Source organism: Ostrinia nubilalis, chromosome 13 (genome assembly GCF_963855985.1).
Source record: "Ostrinia nubilalis chromosome 13, ilOstNubi1.1, whole genome shotgun sequence".
Taxonomy (NCBI): Eukaryota; Metazoa; Arthropoda; class Insecta; order Lepidoptera; family Crambidae; genus Ostrinia; species Ostrinia nubilalis.
Genome location: NC_087100.1, coordinates 6,449,659 through 6,468,276, shown reverse-complemented (window position 1 = coordinate 6,468,276; position 18,618 = coordinate 6,449,659).

Below are 18,618 nucleotides of genomic sequence, written 5' to 3'. Positions count from 1 at the left end.
CGTCCAGCTAATATAAATGTTATTGCAAAAGAGAAATTCTGAGTCATGGTCTGGTAAAAAGAATTATTATAGTATTTCAATTGGTGCTAAAAATATTCTGAGATAATTTTAATATCCCTAATTTTGGAAACGATAAGTAATTATTAAAGCTCAGCGACCTTTCACGGAAAATACAAAAGCTTTTGACTTATAAACCTTAGCCTTAAGATCTACCGCTATCGCTCCCGCCTCCGCCAGTGTCTGTGCTGGAGCTGTGACGTGTTCCGTCATCGAGATTAACAGTAACTTCTCTAATGGAGCCAGCTCTTTCCACAACGTCACTATTACAATTGCGCCTAATTGAGCTTTGCCCGCTTTTAGTAAAATGGGCAATTTTGTTCTAATGCTGTTTGCTCTGTTAGCCCGAAAGATTGTCCCGTCTTGTGTTCGTATTTACTCTTAATAAGCACCTTCGCTGGACAAAGTACATAATAAGCCTTTGTGTTTCACGTAAAAAATGTGAAACAAAATTAATGAGCCTCACCACAATTTACTTTTTATGAGAGGACAACTCGTGACGTTCTTTTGCCTTCATCTTGTTGGAGTTTAACCGAAGTAATATTACTTTTATCTTCTTTCTCCACAGACTACATAAGAATGCCTTGCAATTATTCAAAATTAAATTTGCATTAAATTAACGTTATTCAGGAAGAATAAATATAAACTACTTAAAATATCAAAATTAAAGTTGAATACAAAAAAGATGCTTTCCAGACCGAAGCTTTACCTGTCCCATTTCCTTTACCAAATGCTTAAATGCTGATGCTGCACTGCAACAAACTCAGTCCATACACTACAAAATTGCTGAAAAATGAGTTAATCGAGGTAAATAAAATCATGAAGAAAGAAATAGTCTATTACAAACAAGTAAAGCTGCAACAGCTAGTTACGAGTAAATAGACACTCACTCATAAGTGGCAAATCACCACAATTTATGGCACAACCAAAATTGTTTGGCAATAAAGCTTTCTGACAAACATTATTTAACTATCTAGCCTGGTGTTACTTAATCATGTCATAATTTGGAGATATCCATCAAGAACCGAGTTCCTTCCTTCAACTTCGACGACTTTCCACTTAGGAAGTGAATGGACTAGTTTGAACGTTAGACTTTTGTTAGGAGCTTTTATTGGCGATTTGTGGAAAGATTATGGCATAATCAAACTTCTATGTGCTACTAGACAGGCTGTGCTGAATTCAGATATTGCTTACCTACTAAGTTAATGATATATAACAACTACTTCAGGGTAACTGGCAAAACGCTGGTAGAGCATAAAAATACGAGACTGTAATGGCTCTTATAAGTTAGATTCGACGATTTGTACCTATACTATTAATTATGGCTTTGAGCGATCGTATAGTGACATTTATGGAAGTCAAAACACAGTTCACCAAAAGAATATTTTTTGATTTGAGATAAAAGAAGATTTAATAGGCCGCAAGGCCCTCGTTAATTGTAGAGTCATATCGATTAATGAGACCGTGAAACGGATGTTATTTATTTAGCGCATTTTTTTAAAGTGCGTGATTTAAGTTATTTTGTTCGCTGTGACACAATTTCCATCAGCTCTAGTAATACAATTAGAAGTCTTGAACATAATAGGTTAATTGCCGGCTACGGTGATCGATCCGCGCGGAGGGTGGCGGGGTGGGGTGCGCGGGCGCAGCGAGCGCCGCAGGCGACACACTGTCTCACCTGCGTGAAAGCCTCGTAGGGCTCACGATTGTTACGATACTGCCCCGTAACAATGTTAATAGGTAATTCAGTGTGATACATTTGAAAATGTTGGACATTTAAAGGAAGGCACAAACGGTTTTGATTTTTTTTCAGCTGAATTTAATTAGGTATTTATATCATTCCAGATACGAAACCTTCCTTGTAACTCATATTCAAAAATCCACGTCATCGCGTCATATTGTTTGAAACAGAAATACTTACCTATTTTTAGTGTCACGTCTTGACTTTATTATTAGAGGAAGTCTGATGCCTAAAAAGACAAAAAAGTTAATAATTTAAAGATATTTTTATCTTAAAAAAAACATTTCTAGGGTTTTAAGCCTAAAATAGAGACTGCTAAACTTCTTATATTAGCCGAGGCAGTGTCAAAGTAGAGCCAGTGTTTAAAGCCTACTTTGTATGTACCTACCTACAATGTTTTCATTTGACAAAGTTGCTCTACATTGATGAAGTTCATCAAAACTTTCTTGATCAATCTTAGCATCGATATCGATTGCCAACCCTACGTGGGCAGCATAACAAAGCAAAAATTACCCAGATAATGAAGCATAATGCAAAGCGTGATATAAACTTCATACCAGCCCCGGGCAGGATTAACTTGTTAGTTATACCCCCTCCCCCCACGACAATGTTGCGGCTACCCCCCTCTTCACACCCTGTAGCTGTATAATAGCTGTTTTAAATACTTCTTGTGCGAGCTATCCAATAAGTGGATATAAAAATTTTAATGAAACGTTCTACGTTGCTAGGTTTTAGCTTAAGCAGACTTTAGAGTTTGCAGCTTAAGCATTGTTTAACATAAAAAGTGCTATTATAGTATACACAGCCATCTCATATACTTTTAAAATTTTGATCCCTTAGGGATAAATTTTCATGAAACCCTTTCTTTGCAGATGACTAGGTATCCTACATCCCATATTTAATTTCGCTACCAAAAATATACTTTTAAAGATTAGATTTGTTGGTAGTTTTTATAGATTAGGTTCTAGGTTAGGTAGACAATTAATTCTAGCTTTTTCAGTTTTTTAATCGGTTCCGCTTGGTTTGTTAATAATATGAATGTTCTCGAGTTAAAAAAGTGAATAGTCCAGAATCGGATCAGTGATTCTGAAATGTTATGTAAAACAGATAAATAAGTGCATTTATCTCTTATAGAATAAGATCACAGTGTCCCACCACTCGTCGCATCTCTCAAACAAAAATCGGCGAGACGAGCTAGTACCTACCTAAGATCGTCTTGAATCTCATTTCTTGATAAAATTTTAATCTTATATTACTTGCAGCAATGATGGCAGATAAAGATAGAGACAGCTTCGATTATTTGTGAGATCAGTATGAGGATTTAAAAACAATTGCCACTTCAATCTCTATTACCTTCTCTCAATCAATCTCTATAATCTCTACATACTTTTAATAATATGTAATTAAAATTGCTAATAAACATAAATTACAATTATTTACGTCTAAATTAGCCGAAAGTCACTCGCCTTCGCCTTCCATTAAACCCTTTATGGTAAAGAATAACAAAACAAAACACGACTAAAGCATGCGGAACTCAAATATAACTCATCGGTTAAAAATAACGCGAAAGCGACCAAATGCGAAGGTGTGTTAACGTCGATAAGTTCTGCCGGATTGTGCCTGTTTTGTTAAGTACGACTCAAGTTGATTTACGAACCTTTTACATCGTATAGATAACGCATATTTAGTGACCTAATACTCATTCGTAATTCTTATTAATTATTTTGAAATACAGTTAATAAAACCCTTCGACTTCAACTGTCAATTTTGTAAATTGCAACTTTTGTTTTACGAAAATGTGTAGTGTAATATTCAAACATGGGAATAACAGGGAATCAAGCCAATAATATTAGCTCTAAATCATACGTTCGACATAATTCGTTATTCCTAAAATATTTGCCCCAAAGGAGTCCGTCCACCAAATTAATTTGACACTAATAAACAACATCACGTAAGAACGCTTACAAGACATTTACAAGTCGGTGCATTCATTACATACGTCTCTACATTTTTTACAAGTTTTGTGAAAATTGTGATTAATTGGTCGCCTCAAACCACTCCACCGCATTTACTTTCCGATGCGCTTTGATTGGGCGCAACAAAACGACCAAGCGCCATCAACGGGGATCAAATTACAGAGCTAACTACGCTTTGGACCTCTCGAGGAATTCATAAATATCTCTTAACGTGTTTAACCCCAAATCACTGTAAATTATTATTGGAAGTTTACATTATTAAAATAATGAAAATGATCGCTTCGGGCCTCCATGCGTGCCTGGTTGCGAACATAAAAACCACTTGAGGCGATTAAAAATAAACAATAATTGGGCCGGCCATTCACGCATGTAGCCTCATTAAAACAATTAAATCTTGATTGAACAGAAATTATAGCTGTCGATTCTTAAACATAATGCGATGGTGCCCCTTCGTTGGAATCTGCTCCGAAAAAAGATTAACGTCAATTTTAATAAGAAACAATTATATATGTATGTGTGTCTACGTCCCACGCTCAAGTAGTTCGATCGGTTAATTTTTAGACCGGTTATACGTAATTATCAAAAATTACAGATGGCGTTTTTGGAGATAATTTCGGATTTTTTGTTGGCACTTTTGTCTGGACCGGGGACGGGTTAGAATCGGTCTGAGTGTCTATAGCAAATATAAGTGCTACATCTACGTGACCACGCGGGCCAGTACAGTCGCGCCGACTCTGGCCTATGTAATTATTATAATTGCACATTCGTAACTTATACCTTTATTTTAATACCTACTAATTGGAGTTGCTCTAAGGATTGTGGGGGCCAAGGTTCATGTACTGACAATACAAGTCCCCTTTCAAATATTGTTTGAATCGGGGTTTGAAAGTCATTTCAGAGTACGTGCCTTAGACTTGATATGCAATCGTACGAATATGATTAAAAACATACAATAAACACAGAACAGTATTGCAAACAGTGTACATCTAACTATTGATACTAAGAAATATGTGTAGAGTTGCAGTATCGAATTTTAGCGCTCGTATCGGAATAACACCATCTCTACAAACTGCAAAAAGAGTCTAAACCATACCGATGTTCGGATCTCCCATAATCTTCTTTATGGATTCATCGCTCATTTAGCAAATTGTGATAAAAAGAAACTGCCCATTCTATGGCATTACCAATGCAAATGAGCTCGTCATTATGGCTAATCATAATTAATCTCCGCAACAATCCGGTAGTTATCCCGGGCTAAACAAGAGATAATTAGGGTCAGCTATAACCATTTCTCCTTAGGTTATTATTTTTTAAATTCTTCACGAATAACCTACCTCAATTTGACACCAATCTTTTAGGACGTTACAATGTAGAAACGTAACTTTTCTCTCTAAATTTATTTTCGTAAAAAACTTTAGAATTATATTATAAAGCAAAACTGATATTTTAAAGTGACATGTACTTAAATATCTGTACAAACATGAAAATATTTTCATTTTTCATTTTGAGAGAAAATTTTAATGATTTTCTGATTCGTATGCGAACATGAACCGCTGAGTTTGCGGAAGCCACATCATTACGGTAGCCATGTACATGTTTACATCTTATGATATTTTTAATTCAATTTTGCCGCGAAAGTTCGGAACCTACTCCGTTGAGTGTTGAAAGCTATCCAATTTGCGTAATACTGCCAAAATATCTCATTTCTACGCTCACTGTTCTATGTCGACCGAAAAACGACCCAACTCCGTTTTCCCTCACGCGAGTTTGCGACTTTCGTCTAACGTTTTAGAATACATATTCCCTTGATGAAACATCGATGTAAGCTCTATATCGACGCATACGTATAGAGTTTTGGCAATTCCATAATGCGAAAGTGGTCTGTTCAAGCTTTTGACTCTATGAAAAAAAACGAAACTCGGAAAACGATAGAAAAAAGGGGAACATTTATATTTTCATAGAGTTGTTATTTATGGTCCGGTGGACGTGTAAAAGTGTTTACAGGGCCCGGCACTCTGCCGATTAGTGGTAACAGCTCTTTGCTTTGGCTTTGAACCTGCGAATCACTTCGGGCATAACGTTGCTGTTTGAATTTCGCACAAGTGTTACGCACTAATGAATCTTAGTTACCGTAGTTGCTAGGCCTATAATATCTAAAGATGAAGCACCTAGTAGCTAAGTCTATTTAATTAAATTTATGAGACATACTTTTAGTCCGTACCTTCTTATTTATAAACCAATTCTTTTGCGGTTTTCATAACAATATTTGTTGTTTCATCATAATCATTAATCATCCCAGTCCTCACTATGCGATGTCTTCAGATATGTACTCGTATTATTGAATTTCTGGACGAAGAAGGTTTCTAATGTAGTAATTTTCTACGGGTTTTAATGAAATTGAAGTCTTTTTCAGTCCCATCAACAACTCTACCACGAGCTGATTTCACGAGTTGCTAGGACGTTAAATTGTTACTGCGTAGAAACAAGAGTGTGTATCCACAAATTACATAATAAAGGGTTAAAAGAATCATGTAAGTAATATAAATAAATAATAATCATCGCCCGTTCGCATTCGGGACACGCGCGCCGCTAATAAACCCGTGGACGGGGCGCGGTTAATAAACCACGTAAGTACGAAACTCGCTTATACAACATTCGAACAACGCTTCGATTTGGCTATCTTCATAGAGTCACGGAGAATGGAATAGCAAATTAGTAAATTAAGTAATTATTTACTCAGATTAACGAAATAAGATGCCATTAATTCATTTATACTTGTGGATTTTTCCAGATTGTCGAGCAAGAGCTCGCATAGCTGCCGCAGTTTCCCATACTAAGGCTGAGTTGCACCATCTTACTTTGACTTAAACAAATGTTAAAAATCTGTCAAATTCCATGCAAAAACATCGGTTATTATACAGCCTTAGCTGTGTGCAAACTAAAAAACTATCACACACTATGGGAAACTACGTCAGCTATGTGAGCTATGCTAACTTAGTTTAACTGCAACCCGCATTAGCCTTTTTTTATGACTAATTTCTATAATTACGTTTCTCCTCCTGTAACATTGCTCAGCCAAATATAACACCTTCAAGTAAGTTACATGTTACCTGAGATTGGCTGCTGCAGAAGTTGATTCGATTGGGAGTTGAGGGATGGCGCGTTGATCACGTACGCTCTTCAGCCTTTGCCTTATCACCTGTGCAGAGATATCAATATCTCTCCGAATATTGCAACTGCATATTTTTAAAGGTACGTACCAAATGTTGATAAGACTCTCTGTCTTGTAATGTGTATTTTTATGTGTTTCTTGCGCTGCTTATTCTTAGCACTGACCCATTTATTGTCCCGAAGCAGTGGTTGGGTTAACTAGTATGTGTCAAAGTCCTTTTTAAAAGCCTACTTGCAATGCTGCTTTATGAGTTTTTTAGACAAACTTCATCAGATCACCATTAATGAACTAGACAGTATCCTTATGATTTTTTAACTATGCTGTTAGGTCGTACTTGGAGTAATAGCATGACACATATACAGGGTGGAAACGATAAACGGGACTATTCCCACCTCTCGTTCCCACCACTGCAACTCCTGTGTAGCCAGGATCTACAGCTTGACCGCCACAAAAACCAATGAAGGTCAAGTTTGTCCCGGGGGAAAGTTAAACTGTCATTGGACCCGCAACGAAATTAATCAGAAGAACATAGGAGGAGTTCGAAATTAAGGTTCGACTTCCCTCCATTGCAAAGCGGATGACAGGTGACAAACAAAGGTTTAAAACCTTTAAGAAAAAAAAAATATAAGTGATCTCACTCGATTATTTCTAAACTATACAAGATATTGAAAAACTGGTTACTGATCCTGAAAGTGCTTCATGAGCTCTTTCAAACGGTACCAGTAATAGGTTACAGAATAAACTGGAACTATCCGAAAATTCAATGTTTCCAGCTTCCATACTAAATGTATGGCCAACCACACAATATTAGAAGTGTAATTTGTTTTTTGTTAAATAATAAACTTAAAAAGTTTGTTAAATAAACTCGTAACTTGCATCTTATTTAAAATTATTGGTGAAAAACATTAGTTTTAGGCTTTACTTGCTATAATATTATCAAGAGATGAGTGCCATGACTGTGATAGTACTAAATGTATGGAAGATGGAAACATTAAATATTTGGATAGATCCAATTTATTCTGCAAGCTATTGTTGATACCGTTGGATAGAGCTCGTGAAGCACTTTTAGGATCAGTAACTAGTTTTGCGATATCTTGTGTAGTTTTTAATATTATGTAACTTTACCAAATGTATGGAAGCTGTAAATATTGAATTTTCGGATAGTTCCAGTTTATTCTGTAACCTATTATTGGTACCGTTTGAAAGAGCTCATGAAGCACTTTCAGCATCAGTAACCAGTTTTTCGATATCTTGTATTGTAGTTTAGAAATAATCTAGTGAGATCACTTATCGTTTCCACCCTGTATAACTAAAATTTCTGCGTATTAAAAAACCAGCCCGCCCGGTGAACTTCGTACCGGATCTGTGAATCAGAAATACTTCTAATGGAGAAATAATTTTAAAATCAGTCCAGTAGTTACGGAGCTTATTCAATACAAACATTCAAGTCTTTCCTTAAATCTACTGAAAGATATGAAAGCTAACTTTAACTTTACATTGAATATGAGCTTATAAGTATTTCAGTTTTCATTGTTGCAGTGAGGATCCCCGACAAAGGGCATGGTCCAGCGATGACAGGACGGCGGAAAACTGTAAATACGATACGAAAACACAATACGAGTAACCCTAGAAAACTCATTTCCATTTCCCAGTGGAATAACGAGCAATTAAAACTACGTATGCTGCCAGCGACCTTTGGGAACAAACTTTTAATGACATGTTTTAGATGTCTCAACTTACTAAAATTCTGTTTGATGTTTTTAAATGCATTTATGGAAAGGTACTTGTGTGCCGTGGCTACTGGTCTCAGATACTTAAGTCTACAACTTTTACTTTGAGAAGAAAATTATCTGTATTAGTTTTACCTATCCTATTGTTATTAATTTTATGGTTTTCTTAAGATGCCGTATCTGCTTTAATATTACGACAGGCTTTTGTCACGTTGTTGTATAACGCTGAACACTACACTGCAAAAGAACACGACGTTCTCTGAAAACAACGGCTTTTTCTGTATTGAAATGATAAACCACGTCTGGCTTTAATTTCGCTATCCTAAAGCACGTTTCCGACCCTTTCAGCAACGTTGCGGCATGCCACGCCACGCCACGCCACGGCCGCGCCATGTGTCTGCCGCTAATACGCCGCGCAGTGAACGATGACCCCTTTATTACTTATTAAGGAGCCTCCGCCGGCCCCGTGCAACGTTATTTATGTCGTCTAATAATAATTTGTATTAAATCAGGGACGCCTTCCCGCAGGACAAACAGGATTTGTTAGCTTTTGTTGTCGGTTTTCCTCCCGAAATGAGATACCTATTGTTTATTTCTTTTATGGAAAAAACAGTTTTGCCGGCGCGGAATTGAGGCTCCGTGATTGTGACGCGCCATCGTGCTGCCTTTCAGTCATATTTGACAGCTAAATGCTCAATTTTTACGAACTGTTTTGTAGTATTCCGATTGAACTAAATGGGTTTGATCCTTGACGAGTGCTATAAAAATTAATCCGTAATCATAATATTGGGAACATCTGTGTAAAAGAGCGTTCAAAGACACCTCTTTTTACGACTGTCCTCAGACAGAAACAGCTTTTTTACCTTCTTTATATCATTAAAAATACTAATTTTATGCCATTTGGCACAAACCCTGTAATTTGGAACGAGTACTTAATTAAATTCTATGCCGAAAATTCCAGTCTCATAAAAATTTATTGCATATTCAATTATTTACTACTCCGACTTAATTAGTATAAAGTTTTACGATTGCGACCAGAAAATTACCAAGTTTGTTTGGTACCAATTTTGCAATTTACGAAATTAATATTATTATGTACAAATAAAACAAAACAAATTCAAATTAACTATAAACATGCATTTCAATTTATTTAAAAAAAAGTGTTCAAGTATCAAACGCGTTTGGTGCACAATAAGTACCTGCTTAATTTAGGTTTCACACTTTTCCCCTGCGACTTTAAGGGATTGCTAAAAAAAATCGCCATGTGTTAAAATTCCCAAGCTTTACATGTTTGCTTCTATTTGAAATGCCATTCACTTAAAAATTAAAATTGCTCTAGAACCCAATTTCAACACATTTTTTGTTATTGCCATACTTTGTAATCGTAAGTAAACTTATAAATTATCTTGGTGTTGTATCATAAACTTTATTTGAAAAAAAAACTTCTCACCTTTATCTGTGCAAAAAAAAAACAAAAGGCGATCGTGTGCACGTCTCCTGCAACGGTAAAGTCCGAGCACATGACGTGAGGCAGTGGCGGATTTACAAATTTGCCGCTAGTAGGCCATTAAATTTTTGCCGCCCCTACTGACTTTTGAAATTCAATACTTAAGTTTAATCCCGTTATTAGTATGATTGTGAACTTAATGATATTTCTGTCAGTTACTAGATTATTTTTGCAACCCGCTATGTACTGAAGAGTTTAATGTTGACCTAAAAACAGCAGCATGTACTAATCAAAAGGTGGGGAAAGGCATGACTTAAAACACAGAACACAGACAAAATAATGTGTGGTCAGTAAACATTGTTTTTGTTAAATATTTTTTATTGCACTTAACAGTTTAAAAACAATACAAAGAATTTCTATTTAAGTTACTAAAAGACAATGCCGGAAATTGGCGTCTTTTTTTTTCGCGCGGCCATCGACCAGACCATGTTTTTTGGTTACAAAATAGTGTAATAAACCAAACTTAATATGACATGTATACCTCTAAACTCAGTCTGAACTGAGTTACGAGCATTAGAAGTTTAATGATTTACATATCTACTAGATTTGTCTTTTGCGCGCAAGTTTTGTAAAAAAATAATATTAATAATAGTTCATTTATTTTATTTATTTATTTTTATTTATTTTTTCTCCACAACAATCAGATAACAGAAGATAATTAGCTAAGAACTACTTAAAGGTAAACAGAAAGACTAAGGCTTGGTAATAAAACAATATACACGAAGTTGTGGAGAGATGGTGCTCGTGCTAGGCTCCGAAGATCCTGTGTTACGAGTTTTTTATTTTATTTTTATTGAAACGCTATTGGAATATTTTAAAATTCATGATCACATAAGTACATATGTATACAGGGTGTTTGGCGGAAGGTTAGCAAACTTCGTGGGTCATTTTAAGATTACAAGTTCGCCCATTTGACCCTAAGTGAGCTACTTTTTTTTAATTGATATTTTTGTTTTTATTTTAAAAAATCCGAAATTTGACCTAAAAACTGCTTCAATTTTTTTCCTCGCGTGTTTTCAACCGATTTTTTTATTTGGTATTATTTCCGAATACATCTTTAGTCTAATAAAATAAATTTCAGATCCAGATAATGATTGGATAGCTAGTTTACGAGCCGCCAAAATTGAACAAATATACAAACCACGATAAAAATTCAACTTAGAATTCGGTTTAAAAAAAAACGAATGGTGATAATGGATTGCCAATGATCTTAAAACATCTCTAACTTTTCTTCTTTCTGATGATATATCACAAGTAGTAATTAAATATTGAAATTCGTCAAAAAATCAAAGTTTATGGAAGAATTTGGAATATTTTATACAAAAACTAGCTTTCCGCCCGCGGCTTCGCCCGCGTGGAATTTTGTCTGTCACAGAAAAACTTTATCGCGCGCGTCCCTGTTTCAAAAACCGGGATAAAAACTATCCTATGTTCTTTCCCGGGACTCAAACTATCTCTATGCCAAATTTCATCAAAATCGGTTGCGAGGTTTAAGCGGGAAAGCGTAACAGACAGACAGACAGACAGAGTTACTTTCGCATTTATAATATTAGTTGGGATTATCTATACAAAGTTGATTTTGACTTTTTTTAAATTCTTTTTTTCATAATGTGGTTATTATTTTTAATTTGGCCTTGGAATAAAACACTAAAAAAATTTTATGAAAAGGAGTATAGCAGAAAATTTATCGATGTTTGAAGAAACTTAGTATGGATAATTTTTGTATGATTACTCAATCTTCTTCCCTAAACTTTGAATTTTTGACGAATTTAAATATCTAATTACTAAATGTGATATATCATTGGAAAGAAGAAAAGTTAGAGATGTTTTTAAAATCATTGGCAATCCATTATCGCCGTTCATTTTTTTTTAATCGAATTCTAAGTTGAATTTTAATTTACTAGTTATCCAATCATTGTCTGGATGTGAAATTTATTTTATTTGACTAAAGACATATTCGATATTAATACCAAATAAAATAAATGGTTGAAAACATGCGAGAAAAAAAATTTAAGCAGTTTTTAGGTTAAATTTCGGAAAAAAATTAATAAAAACAAAAATATCAATTAAAAAAAAAGTAGCCCACTTAGGGTCAAATGGGCGAACTTGTATTCTTAAAATGACCTTACCTATACACCCACGAAGTTTGTCTAACCTTCCGCCAAACACCCTGTATATTACAGTGCGTTTATTAATCGTTTATTTAGATATGGATTGTGTATACGTATAATTATATTTTTTTTCTTTAAAAAAAATTTCCTAAATTTGCCGCCCCTCTAAATCTGCCGCCCTAGGCACTGGCCTACTTGGCCTATTGGTAAATCCGCCACTGTGAGATGGTGTAAATCTGCGCTTATCTGTTCCCGATTCGCATACATTACGGCTGAAGATACTCGGGGCGACAACATTTACATTTTAAGCGCCAGAGTAATTATTAGCGGGCAGTTTAATTATTTGCCCGGTCAGAGTGAGGAATGCAACACAATTTGTTCGTGAAATCTAAATGGTGTTGAATATTTATTTGAGCCTTCACTTTGATTTGAATGTGAATTACTGTTTCATATCAGTCACGGGTGAATCATCATAAAGTACGGCAGTGTAATTATTAGCATATTTTACATCTCGTATCTTACTAAGTAGGTAGGTACTAGTTAAGGTTCGTTTTTTTTTCAGTTTCTTTTTGCTGCCGAAGGTACTTTCTAAATCTCTTGTCTCTACATAAGACAGTATACTGAAATTACATCACTTCTATAATATGTTTAAAAACTGGAATTACATTTATTCTTTAACTTTCCTTAAAGAATCAATCCCGAAAATTCTACTCATCCCACCTCAAATACGCTGATTGTGTTTAATAAGGTAAGCGCCCGCGCATCACTCAATCGCCAACATTCAACTTTTCAGCGCGACGCCAGACGCCACGCGAGCGTCAATTTTATTTTTTAATTATGGAACTGACTAACGAACGCCTCCACACCGTCGGTTCTCCTACGGAACGTCTCATCAACATAAATCGACCATTCCATACGAAGCTCTATAGTATTTTCCATAAGGTCTAAAATACTTTATTTTACAGCTAATGAAAGCCTTTTAGGATGAGTCGCAAATGGCGTCCAGAACTTCGCAAGCTGTCCACAGCCGTTGAGCTTTAACTTAAGTAATGAGATATGACTTCAGCTCATTATTATTTTCCTTGTAATTTGTACGGAGGAATAAATAAATGTGTTGTAAATTTAACCTGAGAGGTTTACTGCGAAAGTTATAGAGTGCACTAGTTCTCATTTCGCTTCACATGTGTCTTGTCCTGCTACTAAGGCGTAAAACTGTCATCTAGGAAACTATTGTTTTATTTACGAAACATCTAGTAGTAGAACGGCAACATTGTCAGAGCAAATAATTTCTAGATCATGTTATTTTGTAACTCTACATTCCTTGGTTTAATTAGGTACTTTGTGGCTCAAATGTGTTGTATCATTAATAATAGTCATTAAAATAGGAATCAATATTATACCTCTGTAAAAAAACATAGGTTTTCCCATGCACAATTTCAGGTTTTTCTTCTACATTAACGTAGGTAGTTCACAACCAGTCAGAGGAAATTAAGTATATGACTTAATTTAATTTTCATAGATCACATAATAACCAAACTAGAAGCGCCAATTTAATCACATTCCATGGCCGTCAATTTTGTAAATCTTCAGTCGAATCGCTCACATTTTAATTTCCTTATGCCTCGTATCATTAAGGCTATTTTTGAACGACATCCATAACCTGTGAGTGTATCGGAGTGTAAGTACAGACTGCAGCACATCAAGTTTAACATAGTGGCATCTTATCTCGTTGTAATACATGCTATTTTGCAACAAAAATATATAGGTTGCTATGCTGTCGATGTACGTAAATGAAAACTCGCCTCATCACGTTCCAAATTGAAATCCTCCGTTCCTCTTAGGCCAGCCGCAGAGGTACTTTTTCCCTTTGTTTTATTGTATTGGTCGGCCGATTATTTGAATTATGTTTAATTTGTTTCCATCTCGATGGTAATGCCCGCGGTCTATGTGCCTATTCCGCCGAGTTACTGGAGGCAATCGATCAAAACTGTATGGTTGGGTACCGCTGAAAATGTTGTGGAAAACTTGCTTAACGTGTCTTAGTCAGACTATTTGATGAATTTTCTGTCTAGGTCACATTTAAAAAGGAAACTTGACCCAGTTTTCCGGAAAAATCCTTGCAGCGTGGGACCGGTTGTGGAAATCTTTGGGGATGGCCTTTATTCAGCAGTGGACACAGCTTGGTTGAGACAACGAAAACGTTAGTTAATTAAAACGTTATTTAAAACCACATAAAGGAAATTAAGTAAACCTCAATCAGTTTTTATTTATTTTAAGCTCACTAGGCACTTAATTACCTAAAATGAAGCAGGTTATGAAGAAATTTCAAAGTGATTGAAACATAATGTTTAGGAAGCAGCTTTAGCTACTTAGTATGTTACGATAAGTAAGTACTTTAAACTACAGTGATTTGTTGCGCTGCTTACATGGCCATTTTCTTTCAGTTCGCAGCAGGCCAATGGTGCGGCTGATATCGGTCGCTTGCTTCGCTTCAGAGTTCAGCTGCGGCGACGCCGTGAATTTAAGCTAAGCGGATATTAACAGCAATAAATGCGGTTGCGCAAGCAGATGTCCAATGAAATTTATTAGAAACGTGATCAGTATTCGTACCGAAATCAAAAATCAGTGACGAACGACCGAATGATTGCGGCCGTGCTACGTGATCGCAGCGACACCTTCCGGCCGCCGCGAAAGGATTATTATTTTTTGATAACTTAATGCCCCATCTGTAACGGTGTAATTGCATGTTTAGCGGTTTCTGTTCCGACTAAAAGATAATTTCTCGGTTTCTTCCCACCCTTTGTGACGGCTAAACCGATTTCCTGCCGAGCTACGTGAAAATTTAAACCGACTTAATCCCCTATCGAGCTTTTAATGACATTTTCTTGGAACGTGAAGCCGCAAGAAAACAACAAACATGCCCTCGGATGGTTAGCCGCAAATCATAGAAAGATTTGCTGCATTGATAAAAATAAACGACGAGAGATATTACGAAATCAATATGAAATTGCATTTCCTAATGTCAATTGTTAGTTACGAAGTGCAATAAAGTTCCAATAATCATGATATGAAATAATTCCTGAACGATGTGGCTCGCGGGTGGAGTGTGTCTCTTTCGGGCTCGCGGTGTTGGTATATGCCTGTCCTTGTCGCGGCCGGTGGATCGCGGGGTATGATGAACTCAGTAATGATCCAATCAGAAGTAAAGTGCATCAAGTCCGCGCTGTGAGAATGCGGTTGAAGGTGCAAAAACTACGAGCTCAGATTTAAATTAAGCTGACCGTTTGGTTTTGTTTTAGCACACCTTGAACTAAATGTAATGAGATTGTAATATGTATCTGGCTTTTTTATTTTATTGTTTATCCTTAACGCAAGCAGATAACAAAGGAATAAGTAAGGAGAGTCATAATATGTTGGTTTATCTAAGCATTGAAAGGCTAATCATGTTAAATTTGTATTGTATTTATTTTACAGGTTTAAGAACATACACTACCAGAAATAAGTACTTAAGCAATAATAATTTTATGGAACGTGTAATTTGCGATTCTGGTTAAGCAAAAATGAGTCGAATCTGTGAACCTTGTTAGTTGATAATCTACTTTTCGTCTCTTTTACCCTCTTATTCGAAAGTTAAATAAGTGCACCCAAAAAATTTTTCATCTTACTATACGTAGGTTACACCTTTATCTTTTTTTCAACAATCATTGGTAGGTATGTTGGTTAACTACAACCTATGCTATGTAACTGTGACGACTAGCCCTGGCTACGACTGTGGTGACCATAAAGGATAAACTGAATAGATCCGTATGAATATTAGTACTTAATCATAAGCATCCATTCCATGACTCATGTATGAAAATTTGCGCTCAACACTTAGTGTGTTTTTGGCCCCCGGCGGAATTCGAACCCGCAACCGCACCTGGCGCTGTAGTCCGGTATGCGAACCACCAGGCAGGCGGCCCTTAGCCAGGGGCTAAACTAGATACAAAACCATTAAATAATTCAATTAATATACTAACTAATAACTCCAATGCATTAGTCTCTCTCGAAGCAGGATCCTATCGCTGCCTCTAGAGTATGAATCATAATGCCCTTCCCCTCAGGTCCGGGGAAATATTCCCAGTAGTTTAACCAGTCCCAAAGCAAAATTCCCATTATTGAGAACTCTACTAGATTCGATCAAGTGGACCGACGATATGGGGAAGGTAGAGCGGGAAGCGCCTGGATGCGGGCAGCACAGCAGGACCGGCGACCTTTGTTCAGCAGAAACGTCTTTTTCATTTGGCTGAAATGAAAATATCTAGTCACACCAGCATACACCAGTCTTAAAAAGATTGACCTGAAATACTTAAAGCCTCCTACGACTCCTTCCTGCCTAAACAACCTTGAGGATATTAGTAAAACCATTTATGTTTTGGTTTACTATGTGGTATGTACCACTGACTGAAGAACTTCAAAACAATATTGTGGACGGCCTACGATTTGAGTCATTACAGCTTCATGTGAGTACTTAGATTGCGTAGCATGGTAGGTACTATCAAGTTTTATTGATCGCAAGACATAACCAGATGCACAAATATTCCAATACATATTCCAAAAGCGTTAAAGAAAACTGTAGCTCATTTTCGCGAAAATCTTATTAAGCTAATTCTCAATGTTCAAGAACCGCTCATTAGAGTTTCCTGAAACAAAATTATAATCTTAATCCAATGTTTTACCGGAAAACACTTAACCAAAATCAAGCCAAACCATTAACTGCCCATATCGCACACTTCCAACATCGTCCCACCACCCAAAATTTAAAGTAATTACATTCAGTTTTATGCAATATAATTCAACAACAAAATTGCCGGAATACTCTAAAAAAATAGTCCCATTTATTGCCAGCATTGCACCAATAGGCACTAAGTGTGCGCTTTTAAAACCCATTTTTTGGAATTAAAAATAAGTAATGGTCTCAAAACACTGGCTGTTACGTTTCTCCGATGGCTTGTAATTATTTTAAATGTCCCGCATGCGCCAGCGCCGCGTCGCAGCCTGTGCCCCGGGCGAGACGCGCGTGATCGAGAACCCATATTGAACCTTCACGAAAATTAACTCTACATTTTATAGTTTATTTAATTGATACATACTTACACCTGGTTTACCTGTTTTGCTTATTTTCGGTTATTTGTTTCTATGAAAAGACGTGCTATAACAGTGGTTCCAAGTGTGTCATTATCGTTATTATTTGTATAGTAGAGACAGTAGTCATTTGTATTACCTACTTACAATGTCTGTAGCAATTTCATGAAGCGTAAATAAGAAGTCGGTGACTGAAATTTCAATAGCCCTTTCAGACATAATATGATAATTCCATTTTCTTTTCGTATTAAGTATGTAGGAAAATTCAGCTGCAAAATTACGTAACAAACTGAGTGATTTAGATACTATCATATAGTATTTATTATACTTAGTAGAGTTAGGTACATCAAATTAGCGAAGTCACGGGTTTTCGCTAGTCAAGTAATAAAATTGCTATTGATTTCTATATCAACGAACAGACGTTATCTTAAATTAAATTTTATTACGATAATGCTACATTGTTTATCGCTCACTTCAAGGCAATCGGCATTGTAAATTCACGCGTGTGCTATATTGATTTTTTATTGATTAAATTTGTGATGGCAAGTTTTCACAACCTGAAAATACCTAAACTCAAGGAAAAAGTAAGTTTTAGTTTTTTTTTTAACCAAAAATAATACGATGCATATTAGGTCTTTTCTGTAGTTTTTGCGTAATAAACGTGAAGTTAGTGGTTAGTTAGAAATAAGTAGGTAGATAGTGGTAGGTTACCGTCAGTTATCTTGTATTCAAATATTGTAATCTTAATACTAGATTGATTTTTGATAACTGACATGTTAACATTTAGTAGTCCTACACATTACATATCGTCAATATTTCGCGTTGTCTTTATGTAAGTATGTATGTATGTACCTAGTACATTTATATGTATTAAATCACTAAAGAACTAATGTTTTCTATTTCGTCTTTTAGGAAAATCACTTTTTTTCATAATGAGTTTTCAAGTGATACCTAAAATAACTCAGAATAAGCTAAGAAAAGAAAGAATACTTCTTTTCTTAGCTTATTCTGAGTATGACTTTAGAAAATTAGTAGGAGATACTACATATTTAACTTAATTATTTCTAAATAAGTATAATAATACAGTAACTTTTTGCCTTATTGACTCGCGTTTGCCAAACTCTCTGGTTGCCAGTTTGAATCCTGCATTGATAGAGTAACACGAACATTTGCATCTCTTTAATAAAACTAATAACGTAC